General features: G+C 40.5%; 1 protein-coding gene across 7 annotated transcripts in view; it reads right to left on the minus strand.

Moving 5' to 3' along the window:
* Positions 1–19,813, minus strand: part of LOC120724739 (kelch-like protein 29) — a 262,953-nt gene that overhangs the window by 218,262 nt on the left and 24,878 nt on the right. For 3 of the 7 annotated variants that reach the window (XM_040017095.1, XM_040017094.1, XM_040017096.1), the window contains exon 2: positions 17,628–17,696. The exons of the other annotated variants lie outside the window; for them this stretch is intronic. The gene's annotated coding sequence lies outside the window, so the exon portion shown is untranslated. The remainder of the gene's footprint in view (positions 1–17,627; positions 17,697–19,813) is intronic. 7 annotated transcript variants of the gene reach the window in all.

The following is a 19,813-nucleotide window of genomic DNA, read 5'->3' on the forward strand; positions in this document are numbered from 1 at the left end:
AACTAGGTTGCAGTTCGCTTTCCAGACTTCATTAAGCCGCGTTATATGAGATAAGTAGGGAAAAAACGAAGAGAGAGGAAATCTTTATAAAGATTGCAAATTCACATGTAAACAAATGATGCACCTTACACCCATTAAGGCGCCGACTCCTTTGGTCTGATTTAAGAGTGAGCAACGCCGCAATTAAACCACCTTAGTAGTGAAATGGGCTTCCCTTTATTTTACAGAGGAAGCGCATATGATGCTGCTGATGTCACATTTATGACATGTCGTTAGAGCCCGATCGATATATCGGCAGGGCCAATTTATCAGTCGGTGCTAACTATCTGTGCTTAACTGATATCAGCATTTATAATGGCAGAGAAGAAAGAGCGAGAGAAACAAACAAATGCCACAAACAAAAAGACCAACCGATCCAATTGGCTGTTGGGTGGAGCTTTCGTCCACACTGAGACGGCGTTTTTGGAAAACTGAGCTTTTTGAAAACGCTCTCCAAAGTGGATACATTTGAAAACGCCGTTTGCGCGTCGCAGCGTGGACAGCGAAAGCGGAGGCTTTGGAAAACGATGACACATTTTAGTCATATGATGCAGTCATGTGACCAATTCAACTAAGATGACAGCTGTTTTGTTTGCTCTCAATTTTGACAGCCCTATTAAAGGTTAGTAGCAGTTTGCACATGCTCCATGCTGCTGCCCGCGACCCGGCCCCAGATAAGCGGAAGGAGATGGATGGATGGATATAATAATAATTTTTATTCTTTATTAATTGAAACTGAGATAAATTGTTATTTGTGATTTTTAGTTCATATCTGCTTCAGTTACATATCCCTGATATTTACAGTACTATTATTTCTTACATGAATCACTAGCGGGGGAAAAATATCTGCCAATATATCAGATTTTTAATTCACAAAAAATGTGTATTGACCTTTAAACTCACGTATCCGTCAGCTTTAGATATCATCCTGTCCGTCCTCATCCTTTGTTTTTATTGCTTTTAAATAAATTTTTATCTTTTTAAATACAACCGTCCTCAAGAGCAGCTGTAATTATTCACTTTTAATAAATCACCATCATTAAATCTACTCGGTTCAATATCGTTGAGCCAAAATAGGCAGTTCGCAACTGTGAAACAAAAATGATTCAAATGCTTTCATTATAAAAACCGCCGTGTTAAACAAATCGGAAACACAAGCCGAAGTTATCGGCGTTAAGCTTCTCTGTAACTAAGAAGCTTTGTATTCTGACCTAAAGGTGCAAACGGCAGAAAGAACGACAGACAAAGAAAAAGCAGATCCTGCATCACCTGAGGCAAACATAAAAAGGTTCATTCTGGCAAGTCTATTTCCCCTCCCAGAATAGAGCAGGGTGCATAAATGATTATCTACTGCCAGGAAAAAATGTGTCTGATTGGATTAATTCAAACGAGGGTCATATCAGAACAAGAAACAATGCATTTTTCCTCACTCTCCTACTGTGTGTTTTTATTTTAATTGAGATGGCCCTAATGGGGGGGGGGGGGAGAAGAAAAAGGCAGACAGCGGGAGAGATCATGAAGCAGGACAGCCTCAAGTCAGCTCCAACAGAGGGGCCCTGCTGACCTAGATCCAGGCTGAGCGGGGATGATATTAGCAAAGCAATTAAGGGAGATGACAGCCGTCAGGCAGGGTCAGACTGACAGGGATAGCAGTCTGTCTCCCGCCCTCTTGAGCATGTTCTTTCATTTTCTCTCTCCCTCCTGTAATGGCTATTGATTTTTCACAACTAAACAAGAGGCTCTCTCCACCCAGAAGTGCCTGATTTGGTAAAAAAAAAAAAAAAAAGAAGAAGTTTTAAAAGGAAAAGTGAGTGGAAAAAAAGAAGAAAGTGTTGATGGCACGGGTGTAATGTGAGGGGAAGGGACTGAGGCTCACAGGTTGGTGACCCTGTCAGTTCTTTGCTTGGATGTGCAGAAATCACTCGGGGCATGTCTAAAACTTAATTCCCAAGAGATGATAAGAAAGTGGATCTTAAACTTTAAGAAGTTGTTCTGCATTTTTGCCACGGGGATAAAAAAAAAAATTATATAATATCTGGGGTGAAATACAGCAAATTCAACTTTTTGGTGGTGTGAAGCAGATAGAGGAAATTCCACCGTAGAAAAAAAAACAGCAAATGAGGAACCCGTGCATTCATAAATGTTTGATCTGTTGGTTTATTTCATCACTTCTTTAATCATATTTTTGTATATAATTTTGCTGCACTAAACACTCTGAGCACACATAGTGCATTACTCAAAAATGCTTAGAAATTCAATATTTCAATTACCAAGTAGTCCATACTGCAATATAACATTTTTTATCCTTTCTTGAAACTAACCAAAATGTTAGTCTACTAGCACTTTGAGAAGAGTTCAGAGTTCATATTGAGCTGTATTTACACATTGGAGAAAACAGCATTCGTCCTCACAGGAAGATTATGTGTTAAAATCCATTTAACTGAGCGGACATGATAGATTACTTTAAAAGAAGCCTGGATCGTTGTTCCAGGAACCATGAAATTTGGTAGAAAATGTCTTTGTTTCTGCGTCAGTCTACTGTACAATCAACTCCTCTGCTTAATACATGTGTACACCATAATTCATGAGTGAATTAGTAAAATAAACAGCAAATAGAACGGGCTCTTCCTGTCTCCTATTCCTCTATCAGCAGGCTCATCAGATCACTGTTGTGAGACCCATCTCTTGGTTTGACAGACTAACTCCACCATTTCACCATGGTCCAGCGAGGGTACTCCTTAATCGGCTCTGTAGACCCTCGATGAGCTGGTGGAGCGCTCTGTGCAGAAGCTGGTTGAGAACTGGTTAATGTGGTGGCTCACTGAGGCAGCAAACTTCAAACGGTCGAGTCTTTCCAAGTGATGATAAACTCATCATAGAGACATTTAACCTTTGCTCGATAATTTATTGCCTCAAATTATATTTATTGGTATGTTTTATTCAAGTAAATGAAAAAAAAACATTCAAGTAAACATGAATTCACCTGAACAGATAACCTGCTGAGATTCAGCTCTTAATTATTTGGTCCCACCTCTCCCCAGTCACATTTTAAAATGTCAAAATAAGTTGAAAGCGAACCAGTTTACACCAGTAACCAGACATCTGGTGTGGTGTAGAGACCCAGAGTTAGAGACTGAGAGAAAGAGAGAGAAGGGGTATACACAGAGGATGAGAACTTAACTGCTCTTTCAAATTATAATTAAACCATCTCCCTTAAGAGTCTTTTTTCTGACTCTGGATGTGCTGAATCTCAGAATGATGGAGTCGTGCCCTCTGTCTCAAATCTGCCTGCACATTCTTGCTATTTTGAGTGCATTCACACTGACAAGTACAGCTACGTGTACAGAGCACTGCAAGAACCCAGATTAATTCTCACAGTTAGTGGTTGCCATCTTATCTAAACCACGGAAGGGACCCCCAACCAATTTTCATCCAGTGGGAGGTGGAGGATATATCAGGAGTGCTGACTGTGATGCGAGCTAGCTAGTATCAGCTGTTGATTCTATCTAGCTGGACTTTTAGTCACTGAAGATAAATGCGTTGCTAAGTGTGATGTTTATGTGTGTTAAATAGTCATGGCTGGAGCTTCCCACATTCAGTTTGGGGACTACAGCACCCCGTCACAATTCAAACCAATTCAAATCAGTTAAATTTTATTTATATATATCTCCAAATCGCAACAACCGTCGCCTCAAAGCTCTTTAAATTGTAAGCCCTACAATAACAGATGAAAAACAGCAACAATCAGATGACCTCCTATGAGCAAGCAATTGGTGACAGTGGGAAGGAAAAACCTCCAGCAGAACCAGGCTGAGTGAGGGGACGCCATCGGCTGTGACCGGTAGATGGCGGCAGGATAAACGAAGTAAATACTGCACTACATGGAAGTATACCCAACTTAAAGTACAGCACAGAACTGCTAAAAACTGAGGAAAAGTAAGGCCTTCAGCATTTATGAGTCTGCTGATGAAGCACAGGTGTAAGGAACCTAATTACCAAGTGAAATGTTTCGATAAAATAGAGAACGACATACGTGCAGCGACAGTCGCAGAGAAAACAAGATTACGGAAAATCTCATAAAAAACATATTACAGTGCAGCTCCATTAAAATGCCCACAAACCATACATCCTAATTAGTTTACAGCAATTACAGGAGGGACAGTGCCACTTACATCACTCGCCCATTCAGCTGTCACAGAGCAGCGCACGAGCCGCTAAATCCCAGCATGCTTTGCTCCAGGCATGCCACTCAGTGGTGCTGTGTTCGACATATCTGCTTTAATCTGATCTCGGTGGGTGGCTGTAAGACTGACAAAAGCAGCAGAGGTTGGCATACAGAGAAGCAAACTCAACACAAAAACAGCTGAGTGATAGTCGAGTGACATTATGAGACATAACGACTGAGGAAAAAGAGCCAGGAGAGGCTCGGATTAATGCGCACCGGATGGATTTAAAAAAATGTGTTTAACAGTCGCGATGCAAGTTTGTTACAAAACTTTGTAGGTGGCATCTTTGAAGTAACACCCGCGCGACAGACGGACGGAGAGCCGCGGTGCTTTAATAGACTTTTCACTGACGTTAATCGTTTTTCTTTCATCGGCTCGTCTAGCCGCGGAAGGTCAGCGCGTATAGACGAGCTTCTTTTTCAACTGCTCTCAAAAGCCAACGCAACCTGCTCATCCGACACCTCAAGTACACTCAAAAAAAAACAAAACAAAAAGAAACAGAGCCAGGTACTCACTGCATACTGAACTTTTCTCCCCAGCTCAGATTCTCAATGCTATAGTGCCAAGTACTGCTATCAACACAAATTTCTGCTTCAATCTCAAAATCAATTTTTACAAGCGGCACTTTCATTTTTTGGGGGGTTTAGAGCTTGGAAGGAAAGACGGTTTCGATGTGTGGGTTTTGAGGCTCGATGTGAATTTTGATTATTTTAGTAAGCAGCGGGAGTTTAAACTGAAAGGTGATTTGTTTTGCCTCAGCAGTATGCAGCGGTTTCTGAAAGAAGATTCGAGGGCGGCGGAGTTAAGGAAAAACACATATGGTGCAGGAATGCTCGCTCACAAGTATGAGCCCCTATAGTGTTGCTTTGACATCTGCGCTACACATGTGTGCCGTCCATAAAACTGCACTAGGATCACTTTAATCGTTTTACATGCACACTAAAATGCACAACCTGTGGATCATCATAGAGCTTCCTGGATTGTGTCATTAAAGCCAGGGCGAAACGGTGAAAAACAAATCTCCATCTACAAGAGCCCGGATAAACGCATAACTGCAGATGACCTGTAGCATGTCGGTAATGGCTCACTACTCGGAATCTGTATTCGCCCTGCCGTCTCTGCTGAAAGACAATAACCTTTCGCATAAATGACAGCGCACTCCTGAATCCCAGTTTAAGTGGAAAATGCAGTTAAATGCTTTTCTCTGTCTCATGCATGCCAACCCTGACATCTTTGTCACGCCTGAGAACGGCGGCGGACATCTGAGACGCCGTACATAAGCGATAGGTGACATAATGAGTTGCACTCTCTGGATGGCTATAAAGGCTCGTGTCAACATTTATGCAAATAAAAATTTGGCAGCAAGTACATTATAACGCAGTGCCACTGACCGCTGATGATAAGGAGGTACATCTGAATTCTTTGATAAGAGTCCCTGTTGGGAAATTAATTTCGGCAGAGGACATTTGGTCCGTACAGAGCTGCGATGTAATTAAGGTTAAAAAGGAGGCTTCATACCAGGCATGGAAATTGCTTCCTTTTAAACGTATCTGTGAATCTGACAGGGGCTGGAACGGGGTGGACACAGGATATTCACAACATCGGCGTGCTGTTTTACTTTTTTGTTTCATTTTCTTTAAATGATGCAGGACAGGAAGCGGTGACGCTGTCTAACAGCTCGACCCAGAAAGCAAAAGAAGAAGAAATCCTATATACACATTTTCTTTTTTTTTTGCCTGCAAAAACAGCTTGAGTCAGCTGAAAAATGGAAAAACGTTCAATCAAGTTTAGCAGACAACAAGGAGGAAGGAACGGCAATAAGTCATGGTTTTTATCTCCATCTCAGATATTGCATAATGCATTGTGTAGGCTCTAGTTTATATGTGCATACTCTCAGTATCCTTGAATACAATAGCTTGACCAGATGCAAACATATATGAGGAAAAAATACAAAGATAACAACCTTTTTTTTTATAGTCGCTTCTGTGGTACGTGGAGGAAAGAGCAATGTAATAAAATACAATATAATGTTCTGCAAATATGAAATTACCTATGATTCTGTTCCAGAAGCACACACTGTTTTATATCTGAGCTCGAGCTGAGCGCTGCTCAAGACATTAAGTGAAACAATACACCTCGTGTGCAGCGATAACCATCTTACAATAGCATGCCAACTAATGACGCAAACCAAGCTTTGATTTACGGGTCGTGACTTAACGCTATAGCCGGAGCACAGATGCCAAGCATAAAAATCAATACGACATTACTTGCATGGAGGCCGGGCAATAGGGGACGTTGAGGTGTAGATATTCTTAAATAAGACAGCTGACATGACAGACATACTGTGTGCTCTGAAATGGCAAAGCCCGCTGCTTGATATCATCAGGCTGCAAGACGTTTTCACCGAAAGGGGGACACGAATGTTTGGCATGGAGGGCTGAGGCGAAGCACGGCTGACAGGACTCTGTGCATGAGTAGATGGATGGACGGACAGCTGGCGATGCTGAACATTTTTCAGCTTTCTCTTTGCATCATATCGCAGCGTTATACTCGCTTTCCTCGCCCGAGTTGGCAATTTAAAATGGGAACTGAAGGGGTCTTTCAATAAACTGCCCGGTAAAGCCTATTTATCGACGCTTCTCCAATGCAATGTTTTTTTTTCTTCGCGTGGACGCTTTTGCAAATCCCAGTATTTCTCCAGCTCACGGGTCTAATCAATGAATTGCAGCCGGCAGATAGCATCAGACTTATTGTTTTTGTCCCAGCGTGCTCATCCTTGGCTCAGTGATGCACACGCTGCAGAGACTGATTTATTTTTTAATTTCAGTGATTTTTGTTTTCTGGTTAAACACAAATTTAAACAAATTAAGTTTTATAACCCTGAGCACTTTTTAAGGTGGAAGGTCAAGTGACATTTTGAAGCTGTAATGAATACAGTACGGGTTTTTTTCTAGCCTATTCAATTTACAGTGTGCTATTTGAAATGCTGCACATAAGAGCTTATAAAACCGGTCATTTAAACATCACTATGAGCACATGACGGTGAGCCAAAGCAAGGCTGCCTCGCACCTTTTAAGCTGCAAAGCGGAGAAATTTTATCTGCTGAGCCAAACGTGAGCCGACAGTTTTTAATGACTTTTAAATATTATTGCCTTTATTGTAGTCATCTGCTCCTGATTGAGGACATTAGAGGTAAAGTGGTAGGGTAGTTTTTTTTCACCCCCATTCTCCCTTATGATGTGATCATACCGTGCAGTCCCTCAGGGCGCTTTAAGGAAAAGCGACAACACCGATACCATGAAAATGCCAGCATGCCCCATTCACAGATATTAGCCTCAATGGCCTGGATAAGATGCCATGCTAAAACCCCTGCTGCGTGTATGTGTGCGCGTTTCTGTGTGTCAGCCTCTTCCGATTCTATGCTCCTTTAAACCACGGGCCGACCCCCTGCCGCGCCGTACGTCTTAATCACTCCAGGGGCGTGCAGGAGACAATGCCTCACTGTTTATGTGACAAGAATATAACCGGGTACGTACGACAGCGCGGGTCGCAGTCAGTGTTTATGAATGTGCGTTTATGTTCCGACTCCGTTATGGTCTGGTGACAGCATGTGAATGGGATCCCCGTGCTCCCACCCCACCCCTTTCTATCATTAAAGATGTGTGTGTGCGTGTGCTGTGAAGGCCAGAGGTTGTCTTATGAATGGCACCAGGCCCTGACCTTGCTCCTAACCCACTCCCCCTTCCTACACACCTGATTATTCTCAACCAAGACAATATCAGACATGCACCTCATGGTGCCCAGGTCAGAGGTCATGTCATTAGTGCCATTATTTTCTGCTTAGAACATTACTTTCCCCAGGACTACCCCCCTCCACTACACTCCCAACACTTCCTGTCTCTGCAGCTTAATACTTCAGCGCGCTGTGTCCCAATGAATGCCTTTCTAAAGGTTTTTTCTTTTCCCCTTCGTCAGCAGGTGAAGACACTCTGTTTTAACAATAGTGGCAGACGTAGGGTTTTGAAAAACACTATGAAACATTACATAAGGCAACTTCTGCTCTACTCCGCTGAGTTGAAGTAAGTGGTTGTGGGAGATGAGGCACCTTTTTGCATTTAATGTCTTTATCCCGTCACAGTGGGACAGTCCATTAGGTGAAGGAACATGTGTGGATATGCACAAAGTGTAATATTACAGACTTTAGTTAAAGGATAAAAAGGAATATACTCCAAGCAGCCACAACATTAAAACAACAAAAGCTGAACAATCTAAATGGTATTTTCACCTGGGATTTTGGCTTCAACAACAAATAAGCTGCTGCTGAATGCGATTTTGAAAACTCTTCTTTAACCCGTTTCGTTTTATTCCTGAGTTTTGTTATTACTTCCTATCCTACCACTCTGACGCACCCTGTTGTGTTAAAGCACTGTGTGGTTTGATAAAGTTAATTATGGTATGACTGTAGGCTGCTTTATTGATCAGCGGTGTCATCATCTCTGAAATTTTCCAAGACATCTAAGTAAGAAGTATCATTCTCTAAGGCTGTGGGCAGTCACACAGAGACCTCTGGCGTGACATGGCGTTTTAGCATGTACACATTCTGACATCCACCCGATCTCGATGCCTGTTGCTGTAATGCTAACAATTTCTCCTTCCTTGAATCACTTTGGGTCCAAATTTTCAGATAAAGTTACTTATTCAGCCATTTTTACTGTTCCCACCACATCAGATTTAAAAACAGCTGTTCACTTTTTAATTAATGCTAATATCTTAATGTATCTATAGTGTAAAATCTATACTATTAAATGAAATATTAGCATCGCTGGAGGCTAGATTCTAACTACATTGCTGGTTTGAACTGAACTGTGCATAACGACATTGAGCCCACATGGTAACATAGAAAAAGAAGTATTTTCAAGTAAGGATATGAATATCTTTGGGAAGGTTGTTTGTTATTTATTTATTCTTGACCTCGGGACCTTCAGAAAATAATGTAAGAATAATGTAAACCCAAGGTCTGGATACTGGCTACAGCATCTCAGTGCCTTCAGTGAATGGAGTCACAGAGCCAAGGGAAAGATTTATTTTTTAAATCTCGTTTTCATGGTAAATATATTTTTCCTGTTACATTTATTAAAAGGAAAAAATTACGTCGTCTTTGCTGCTTGAAACATACCAGCGTTTAACTGAGAGAGAGAGCCTAAAACGAGTGCAAAACATACATTTTCTTTAGATTCATTAATGACGACGAGAGATTTCCTGCTCAGTCTAAAGTCAAGGTTAGCCCTTTTCGAGAGCACAAAACTGGAACTTCATGTTCAGCTTAATCAAGGTGACCACTGGGATTTATTAGTATTCACTGACAAGAAGGAGTCAATGCACACGCCTCACAGCAATTTACTGCACTCCTCAACAGGAGAGATGTAACTTTCTTTCTCATTAGCCGCTGCAGACACTCTTCCACTCTTTTATTTACCTCCACCCCTCAACCTTCCTCCACAATAGCACAAAGGATGGGCTGCCAGATGATAGCACCTTTGTCTGAGCGGCTCTGCGTGGCTACCGGAGGGACCCGTTTTCCTCCTCGCAGAAGCTTGTCATCTATCATTACTTGAGGCGGCCTTGAGAATGATTCTGGCAGACAGCTCAAGCTTACCGTCTGGGGACCCAACATAAACAGCACACTGCTGGGCAAACAAGGGTGATGATGACCATTATTTCCCAAGATATGTGGTTTAAAAAGCAAACAAACAAACAAAACTTTATTGAGTTTTGTTGGCAGGCAGTGCGACATTTCTGATCATTAGAATTCGGTATTTTCTTTTTCCTTTTCACATGTTGCTGTGTGGATTTAGGGCACATCCACACCAAGAATGTCTGGAGCAGATAAAACACTCTAGATCTCTAATTCTTTTTGGTTGAAATTTGAACAGCAGCATTCAGACTTGGCTGTGAAACAAATAACCACACCATGGCCCCATGAAAATGCAACTCAGCGTGCTACTCTGAGCTGAATGTGGTGCAGTTAGTTTGGCGTAAAACAGTCGTACCAACTAATGGAAAAATCCCCAAACCACTCTGAGCTTTATGGGCACATGGAGACAGATGGTAACACCTTATAGCCAGCGGGTAACCACTAGCTGTAAGATATTCCCATAGACACTTTCAATTAGTGGGTAGATGGGTAAAATGCAGGGCATCAAATAGTGGCCTTCAAAGGTTTAAAGACCATTCTTGTAATATCACTGAAAGCGAAAGATTACTGTTGGATTACTGATTAGTAATCCAACAATTAGTTTGGACTGGAGTATAAATACAACATAATAAGGCAAAGGTGACTATGGCTGTTCTAGATGGCCGACACTATCACAATGGCCTGGTGTTTAATTCAAATAAAAGATTTTACTATTTAAATACATAGAGGGTGGACATATTAATGAAAATAACTCAACCTTTGACCAGTTGGGGGTAGGGCTGTGCGATATGACCAAAATATCATATCCCGATATAAGAATTCTATCGTCCCGATAACGATATAAATCACAAAAATGTAACATTTTCTGTAAATTCTGTGAATCTCGGGCAGCTCGACTTGCATGAAGTGTTTCCAGCTGGGCGTCGTGTAGCTGGAGTCGAATGTTTTAACCGATCCATGAAACGATACATTTTTAGATATAAGTTGTAACGGCCGCCGTTTTCTTTGTGAGTATTTATTACACGACGTGCTGCGGGGAATATGGAGTGCCAGGACTGCCATAATGCATTAATTAAATACACCATTAAATAATTAATTAAATGTGGCAATAATTAATTAAAATTGGAATTAATTAATTAAATAAATAGTTATGACACATGTAATTAATTAATTATTGACACATTTAATTAATTATTTATGTATTTCACATTTTAATTAATTATTGACACATTTAATTAATTAATTATTGACACATTTAATTAATTATTTATGTATTTCACATTTTAATTAATTATTGACACATTTAAATAATTATTGACACATTTAATTAATTATTTAATGATATATTTATTTATTTCATTTTGGCAGTCATGGCGCCTGGCTCTCATCATGAAATAATTTTATCTGTCAGCCTCACCCATCAAACTCAGGGGGCGGGGTTAACGCTGATCGAGTCAAAACCATTGCTTTGGCCTGGTGGCCATTGTTTCTAGCACACAACAATCGGCATGTGGAAGCTAACAGAACTGGACTTTGAAAAACCCTGTTTGTGTGTCACCAAATACTGTTTTAATATTTTTTTAGCCGAGAATGTAGTGGTTTAATCTTCATGTGTCTGGTCGGTTTGTCAAGATACAGCCTCTTTGCAAAAGTGCTTCGATGATTTCGGAGATGTCTGCACAGTCTCACGGCAAAGCGTGGGATAGACCCGCTCGCCTCGCAAGCAATCCCACCGACAAAGTGCAGGCCCCGGTACACAGCTGTAGTAACCCCCGCTGACTTCTTTTACTGAGGTTATATTTATCGGGGTTTTATTTCCTGATGTTCGTATGTGTCCTACGTGTTTCAGTCGCCAATTCTGAATTATAACTAACATTAAAAACATGTTTAAGGAGGAGAGAGAGCAAATAAATCTGTTTAACATCTGATCTTTGGGTTTTTGTTCAGTAATCAGCGTGACCTGTGTATGAACGCATAAAAGAGATAACGTTGGTGTTTCTGTCATGTAGTAACTGCTGGCTTTAACTGTACAAAGGTTGTTCGACACTATGAAACACATACAGACTTCATGATGTTCGGCTAATATTTTTATAGTGAATATTAATCATGAGGGTAAACGGCCCTGTACACCACGGAGCGAGGTCAGCATATCCACGATATCCACGATATCCTCAGCTCCATGAGTTAACACAAAGTTTCCCAGCTGACTATCTAACTGCCAACTATTCCAGAGACGTGAAAATATACAGCATAAAGAAAAGTGTAAGAGACTCGGCAGCAGATTAGAATAACAGTTATATATTTAATAAATCACCAAATGAATCCAAGAAACGAGCAAACCTGTTCCGACAATTTGAGTTTGTATTCCCTCAGCTGCAGACTCGCTGCTGTTTAAATGTTTGAAAAGGAAGATTAGATATAAAAAACGTCAAACATAGACTCAGTCTGCCTTCACATTTGATATGAGGCCAGCACGTATAGTGGCTGTGTCCTGTTTTAAGATCATACATGTAAAATTGTTGTCTGACCTCCGTCGATCCAGCCGCTCAGTCCGTGGTTACCATGGTTACTGCATAAGCAGCTATAATGTTAACAGCTGGCACTGAGGAAACCTACACCAGCATGGGTGTTTATGTTTTTCATTGAAAAAGAACCGTCTGAATGGTTAACTGAAGTTAACTTGGATAAATTATAGTTAAGGAGTTTCACAGATAACGCCTACGTGAGCGACTGTTCACCTGAAATCAGCAGGCTATTACTGAAATACATGTGCTATATCATAAACTATGATATAAATAGGGAGGTCCTATTAACATGTTTAGTTTTAAAGGACACCTTCCTGCCTTAATTAGTCTCCTTCATGAGCAGTATTAGTTTTCTTCTAACATCCAGAAGTCTGCACCATGTGTTTCATAGTTTGTAACAAGCCTTTGACAGGTAAACATAACATGACCGAAAAAGAAAAAAAAAGAAAAAAAAAGAGAGAGAGTGTTGACATAAGAAGAGAAAATGCTCTCAATTATGGAGACAGGCAAATGGTTCATTTATGTTTGATGTGTGTTTATTCCTCCCTAAATATCGTCGGTGAAGTTTGCCATGCATGTCAGATTTTCCTGCGCATTTTTTATACCTCTGCCAACAGAGAGAGAAAAAAAATCACATTCTAACAGACAGCTGGTGCTTAGAATACAGTTGAATAACTATTAAAAAACAGATGATATTTAGATGATAGTTCAGTCTAACACATGTGCCAGTGAACCATTAAACGTCTGTGAAACTATGCAGTTATGAAACGTAACTTTAACCTCAGCCAAACCGATTTGCTCAGTTGTAAATAAAACAGCGAAGTAAACGTGACCCGACAGACAGAACCTGAGTGAATGAAGTCCAGCGTTTAACCACTGAGAGCTAAAACTCAGCTGAGGTTTCAAAGCTGTGTGCCGGTGATTGGACATCAGCCTCTCATGAAGCTGCTTCGCCTATAAAGTGCTCTGTAAGGAAACAAGCTCCAGCAGCTCTGCGCTCGGGGAAAACACTATATTTACTTATCTTGTGCAGAAAAATGCGCTGACATTGCTTTATATCGAGCACCGGCTGCCCGGTTAAACTGTGACTATCACCAGGTAACGTAGGCGTGTTTCTTGAATTAGCAGCAGGTGTTAAACAGCTGACAGATGAGGAGGAGGATGCATGCAGGTAAACTGAGGGTCTGTTGAGCTGATCGCTGGTTTCGTGAGAAAAATGTCAGCTCGTTCTTTATGTTACAGAAGCACAGAGACACAAGAGCAGGCGGAAAGAGACGATCGTTCGGTGAAAATGAGAATCTGCGAATGCAACATGTGGAACACGGAGAGTGGAATATGTAAACAAACCGGTTAACGTAACCCCCTGGGTGCACTCTGCATGCTGACTGTTAGCAGAGCTAGTGAAATCTCTGAAAACATCTGAGCACTTTTGCAAACATGTTCTATGTTGACAACCTGACCAGACATACGGCGCGACATTCGCGGCTAAAACACTGTTAAAAGTGTAGCTGATGACAGAAAAACGGGGTATTTTAAAACTACACCACCACCATTGCTGCCTGTGATTTGATCTGCATTCTGGGATACCTGGCTGCCCCAAGTCTACACAAGCAATCGATTATCTAGGATCGACCTGTTTTGACTTACTTTGCACGGCAACCAATCAAATGTTAGAGAAGCTGCATGGGCAGCGTTAACCCCGCCCCCTGAGTTTGATGGGTGAGGCTGACAGATAAAATTATTTCATGATGAGAGCCAGGCGCCATGACTGCCAAAATGAAATAAATAAATATATCATTAAATAATTAATTAAATGTGTCAATAATTATTTAAATGTGTCAATAATTAATTAAAATGTGAAATACATAAATAATTAATTAAATGTGTCAATAATTAATTAATTAAATGTGTCAATAATTAATTAAAATGTGAAATACATAAATAATTAATTAAATGTGTCAATAATTAATTAATTACATGTGTCATAACTATTTATTTAATTAATTAATTCCAATTTTAATTAATTATTGCCACATTTAATTAATTATTTAATGGTGTATTTAATTAATGCATTATGGCAGTCCTGGCACTCCATAGGGGAAAAGCCTGTTCTAACGTTTGAGTCTAAGGTTTATTTTTTAGCACCTGGCGGCTCTTTTTTAATTCTCATCCGTAAATAATCTGCTCTTTCACGTGATTCAGTTTATTTTGAAAAGTCTCAACAGGATCTTGAGCTTTATTGTGAAAGGTTTATGTGGAACATAAACAAGCGGACACGCGATGGTGTTACCGTCGTTGTTGCTAACCACAACGCATAAAAACAGGCGCTTGTCCGTCCGTAGTGTGGTTATATTAAATATAAGAGAAAGAGAGAACTTTAAGAAATGAATATAGCCACTACAGTGACCATCAGAACCATGAAAAACATTGCCGTAAAGAGTTTATTTTGCGACACCACGAAACAAACGATAGCGTAAAATGAAACGATAGACGTTTTTATATCGTCATCCGATATATATCGTTATATCGAACAGACCTAGTTGGGGGTATTTTGTTGGCATGGTTGGGTGCATTTGTCCATTTAGAAAGGATACAAAGGCTTTCTGAGTGAACACCATTCCTGACCTGAGTGGAATGAGTGGAATGATCTCTTATGGCATCAAGGGTTTGGTGACTGAGTTTTTTTATAGTGACAAAATTCTAGAAATTTTGAAATTAAATGAATTTCCCCTTTTGCCTTTTAAAAAAAAAAAAAACAACTTTATTGTAGTCGTTTAAAGGAACTCCTAAGGTATTCGTTTATTTATTTTTTTTTAAGTATTAGAAGGTATTAAGAGTTTCTTAAAAAGAGGAAAGAAAATGCAGAAAGGTCAAAAGTAATGAGCTGCTTAGCCATGAAGCTCCCAGCATGCAGTTTTTGTGCTGATGCTAATGCTAGAGGAGGTTTTAAGCCCTGTGGTTACTGAGTCAGGAGAACACTGGTGACTTTCACCAACTAAACACCTCAGCACTCAGTGACCCCACTAAGTAACTTTACATGATCTTTGCAATAATAACTCCTACTGCTGATCATGGAATATTTAGGAGACAAACTGACTTGGCAACAGTGGCCTCGTATTTAGTGCGCTCTGTAGAACGACTGAGTCTTTTCAAATGTTTGGAAAGGCAGACAGCATGGCCACCTGGGACTGGGACCAGAAACACCAAGGTGAATTTAGATGAAAAGGGGCGGTCCAATTCTTTTGTCCATGGAGTGTAGTCTTGAAATGACTGAAACGAGTCAATAAAATCCTGCAGTGCAGCGTTTGTTGATTTCTTCATGTCATCCCCAAACTAATGCAATTATAACTTGTAAAAAAGAAGCGATCACAAAAAAAGCAACTTTATAAATGCTAACAGTGCAGCATTGATGATCTCTGGATCTGGATCTCTTGCCACCTTTGAGCAGCACAATGGTCACACAAACAAATAACAGGCCTTTCACACTCTCAAACCGTGACGCAGTTCATTTCATCACAAGGACTGAGGACAGCTGAGACATTTCTCGCCTATTAATATCAAGTAAATTGAGAAGTGCAAGTGTAAATTGGCGTTATAGGTTGCCAATTTCGTCGGCTACTGTAAAATACGACTTAAATTTATTCAAGTGAAGTTTTCATTACATGAAGCAGTATTCATAATGAATCCATACACTGACAGAAGCTAATTTCTAAAGGATTAAGCATATCAATCTCACTGTCACCGAGTCCCTTCTTTGCTCAGATTTCTCTGACAAAGCTATAACTCCTTGCCAGAATTTTTTAGGCCGCGTTAGCAGCTCCAAGAATGCCTGATAATATCTCAGCCCACTCAAATCTCAACACTTGAACACTTTAAGAAAACCTTTCCCGAACAGCACTTGTATTTTCAATCTGCTGCATTAGACTGACCAAAATGTAAACACTCTACTCCACACCTGGCCCACTGTGAGCTGTGGCAGAGCATTTCTGTTACTTAATAACTAAGCAAAGAAATTCCTGATGCACAAAAGCCCAATGTTACGCTCAACTGGTAATTACCAACTCGTACACTACTTGAACCAAAAAGTGGTAAACACCGGTGGTTAAAAATTCCAGCTGTGTTATTAGACTTCAGCACACGATGGACTGCAGGCAACGGCCTATAGCACCGAACTAAATTTAACCTCAGACTACAACACACAAGTTGCAACTGTGATCAAAGGGGAGGCATTTAAAATGCATTGAGGACTACAGATGATTTGCCAAATCTAAAAGCAGGATGACTGTGGGCCACCTTCCACAAACCCAACACCATAGAGTGATTTTACACCTGGAGCACCCCAGTGAGATATGAACCCAGCAAAGAGCACACGTAATGAGCACCGTTCATTAGTGATGCACTGACCCAAGACAGGACATACACATAATCACACACACACAAAACCCCGCCTCGATGCCTGTGGCGCCCATGCCTGGTCACCTCGCTCCGGGATCAAAGCCAGTATGTCGTTCTAATCAGTCCTCACAGTGGGCAACCCCATTAATTCAATTCTATTTCATCAGCGGTGAGCAGACCACCGGAGGGGTCTGCACATTCCTGGGGTCCCGCGGTCCAGGAGTAATCCTATCTCTTAATGACCCGAGATCAGACTCTAGCCCAAGTAATTGCTTCGAGACCAACTTTGTTTTGCTTGCCGACATAACTGCGAGATCATCGCGGGAAAGAAACAAAGACAGACACAACTCATTTTATGGACACGGCAGGGAAGTCAAGCAGAATTAATGACACCATATATCAAATAATTCCAGACAATCAACCCCCCGCCAAACCAGGCCAACACTACACGTTATGCACAGTAAGCTGTATCAAACAATCAAGGTTTTGTCAGCTCGCATTAGAGCATAATCAGATTAGATTTTTATAGCCTTTCTCCTCTACAGCAATATCGTTAGTAAAATTTGTGAAATTAAAATGGCTCCAAAGAGTTTCCATGGAAAAAAAAAAAACACAATAAAAAGACATGGCAGAATATGACTGACTCATGTTTTATTGTGCTTTTGTATTATGCCGTGTGGCTTGTCGGTGGCATAATAAGATGTTTATTGGGACTTAAGATAATGAGCTTTTCATATCTTACCGTACCTTTGGTCTCTTGTGGATGGGGATGCTCATCACAGACAAATTAGATCTTTTGAGTATTGCTGTCTACACCTGCAGAAACAATAACAGTTGGTAAATGGGAAGGCTTTGAGAAAAAAAAAAAAAAAAAGCACTGCTATAAACGCGGTCCTAATACTCTGGTGTTCTCAAAAATTAATAAGAAACAGGTTTCCATTCACTCAAAGAGTATGAAAGTGAGGACAGATCTACACACAGACGTACTATTAATGGCTCTACAACAGTCCCGAGAGAATATCGGAGGTCAACAATAGACAATTGGCAGTGGGAGACAGCCAAACTAAACATATATGGCTGGAAAGCTCCTTGGGATTAGTAGCAAACAAATGTCTGAGTGAAAATGTGAGAAAAAAAAACCTTCCAATAATACACAAAAGTGAAAGCTCTGCTCTTTTTGAGATGACGACAAAGGAGTTTTTGCATGGGACGTGACACTTCAAAGGGCCTCATTGTCGCACGTAACAACAGAGCTGGTGTTGGTAAAAACAGCGATCATCTGACTCCTCGACGGTGGCAGCCTTTGGAAGTCACCACGTCTCCTTCTTTGTTTGTGTCTGTCTGTTTATGAAAGAGTACGTGCTTCTGTTTGGAATCTATGCACAATGACATTTTTTTGCTGAAAACAAGTGAGGTGGGGGGGGAAAGGAAAAAAAAAAGACTTGGTAGACATCTTTTTATCGTTTTGATCACCGCAAATAAAAGAAATAAAGATCAATTTGGCAAACAAAGAGGCTTTAAACAAAACGATCTATGGTGTCGGGATTTTGTTGTCTTTTTGAAAAAAATTTCATGACCCCTTTTGCACGGCAGCGTACAATTAAAAAATAAAAAGAGTATAATCACATTTTTGTGGATTCTCTAATATCTGAAGAGCACGGGGCTTCAACAAGCAGATATCCACCGCAGGTCACGCAGGAGCCGTTTCCACAAAATGTTAGGTGAATTAGCCGATGCCCCTGCAGCACACAATAGGAGATGACGCAATCCCACTACCACATTTACTCAGTTACGGTTTAGATAAGGGTCTTGCCTTAGTACAGGTAGAGCAGAGGAAGACTGTTTCCTAACTGCGTACTGGACATCACACAGGCTTCGTACAGACTAGAAAACTGGCAGATTAAAGGATGTCGGATCAGACTGCGCCAGATATTGTCAAAAGCACTACTGTCATGTAATATATATAGTATATGCACTATATACATTTCTAAGAGCAGCCTACATAAACCACTATGCAATACAGCCACACTGAACTTTAAGAGCTGCCAAAAAACCCTCTTGTTCTACTTTCACAAAGAGCATTGCCTTTTCTTTTTACCGACACACCAAACGTGCACTGACACCGTAGATGACGCAGTGTGAGAAAGAACAAAAAGTTAAATTAGGCTCCCTTCATCGGAACAAAAAAACACTTCTGTTTACACATTTCTGCAAGTCCACATCATTTAAAACTCCAATACAAACGAAAACGCGCTGTATTTAAGCAAAACACTGTTGGTGCCCTTTTATCGCTGTGATTGTTAGACAACCGATAATCACAGCATTTGTGTACACATTTTTGATGTGAAGCTACATCTCTCTTTTCCTTTACTGTCCCTCTGTGAGCTATGCCACAAACATTTTCTTCTCCTTCAAAATAATACACCGATATAGGTATATTAGTTCCCAGGATGGGCAAAGCAGACGGGGAAACGTTTTCAAAAAGGGAAATGTTATTGAATGCTCATTTATCCTGTTTCGCTGACACTTCCACCGAGTCACGCGCATCACGTCAGACTTTCTGCAGGGCTGGATCTTGAGTACATTTTGTCTTTTTTTTTAAGATGAAACACAGTGAATGAAAGCTTATTTCTTTATTCTTGGGGTGAAGGGAAGGGAAAAAAGTCTGATTGCATTTGTGATGTTGTGCAGGAATGGAAAGGGCTACCTTGCCAAATCGTTCTCGAGAGGATGATAAAAGACAACAACTCGCTGGGTTTTAAACATTTTTTTCCACCGTCAATTTATGGGGCTAAAATACATCTGCTGTTGCAGAGTCTAAAAAAAAAATAAATAAAATTTGTGACATATGGCTGTTTATGTAACAGTGCCAAAATAATCCAGAGTGAAATCTCATTAAAAGTTAGAACACAACCAAGTGTGCATATATAAGA

This window comes from Simochromis diagramma, unplaced genomic scaffold, assembly GCF_900408965.1.
Source record: "Simochromis diagramma unplaced genomic scaffold, fSimDia1.1 OVJJ01000802.1, whole genome shotgun sequence".
Taxonomy (NCBI): Eukaryota; Metazoa; Chordata; class Actinopteri; order Cichliformes; family Cichlidae; genus Simochromis; species Simochromis diagramma.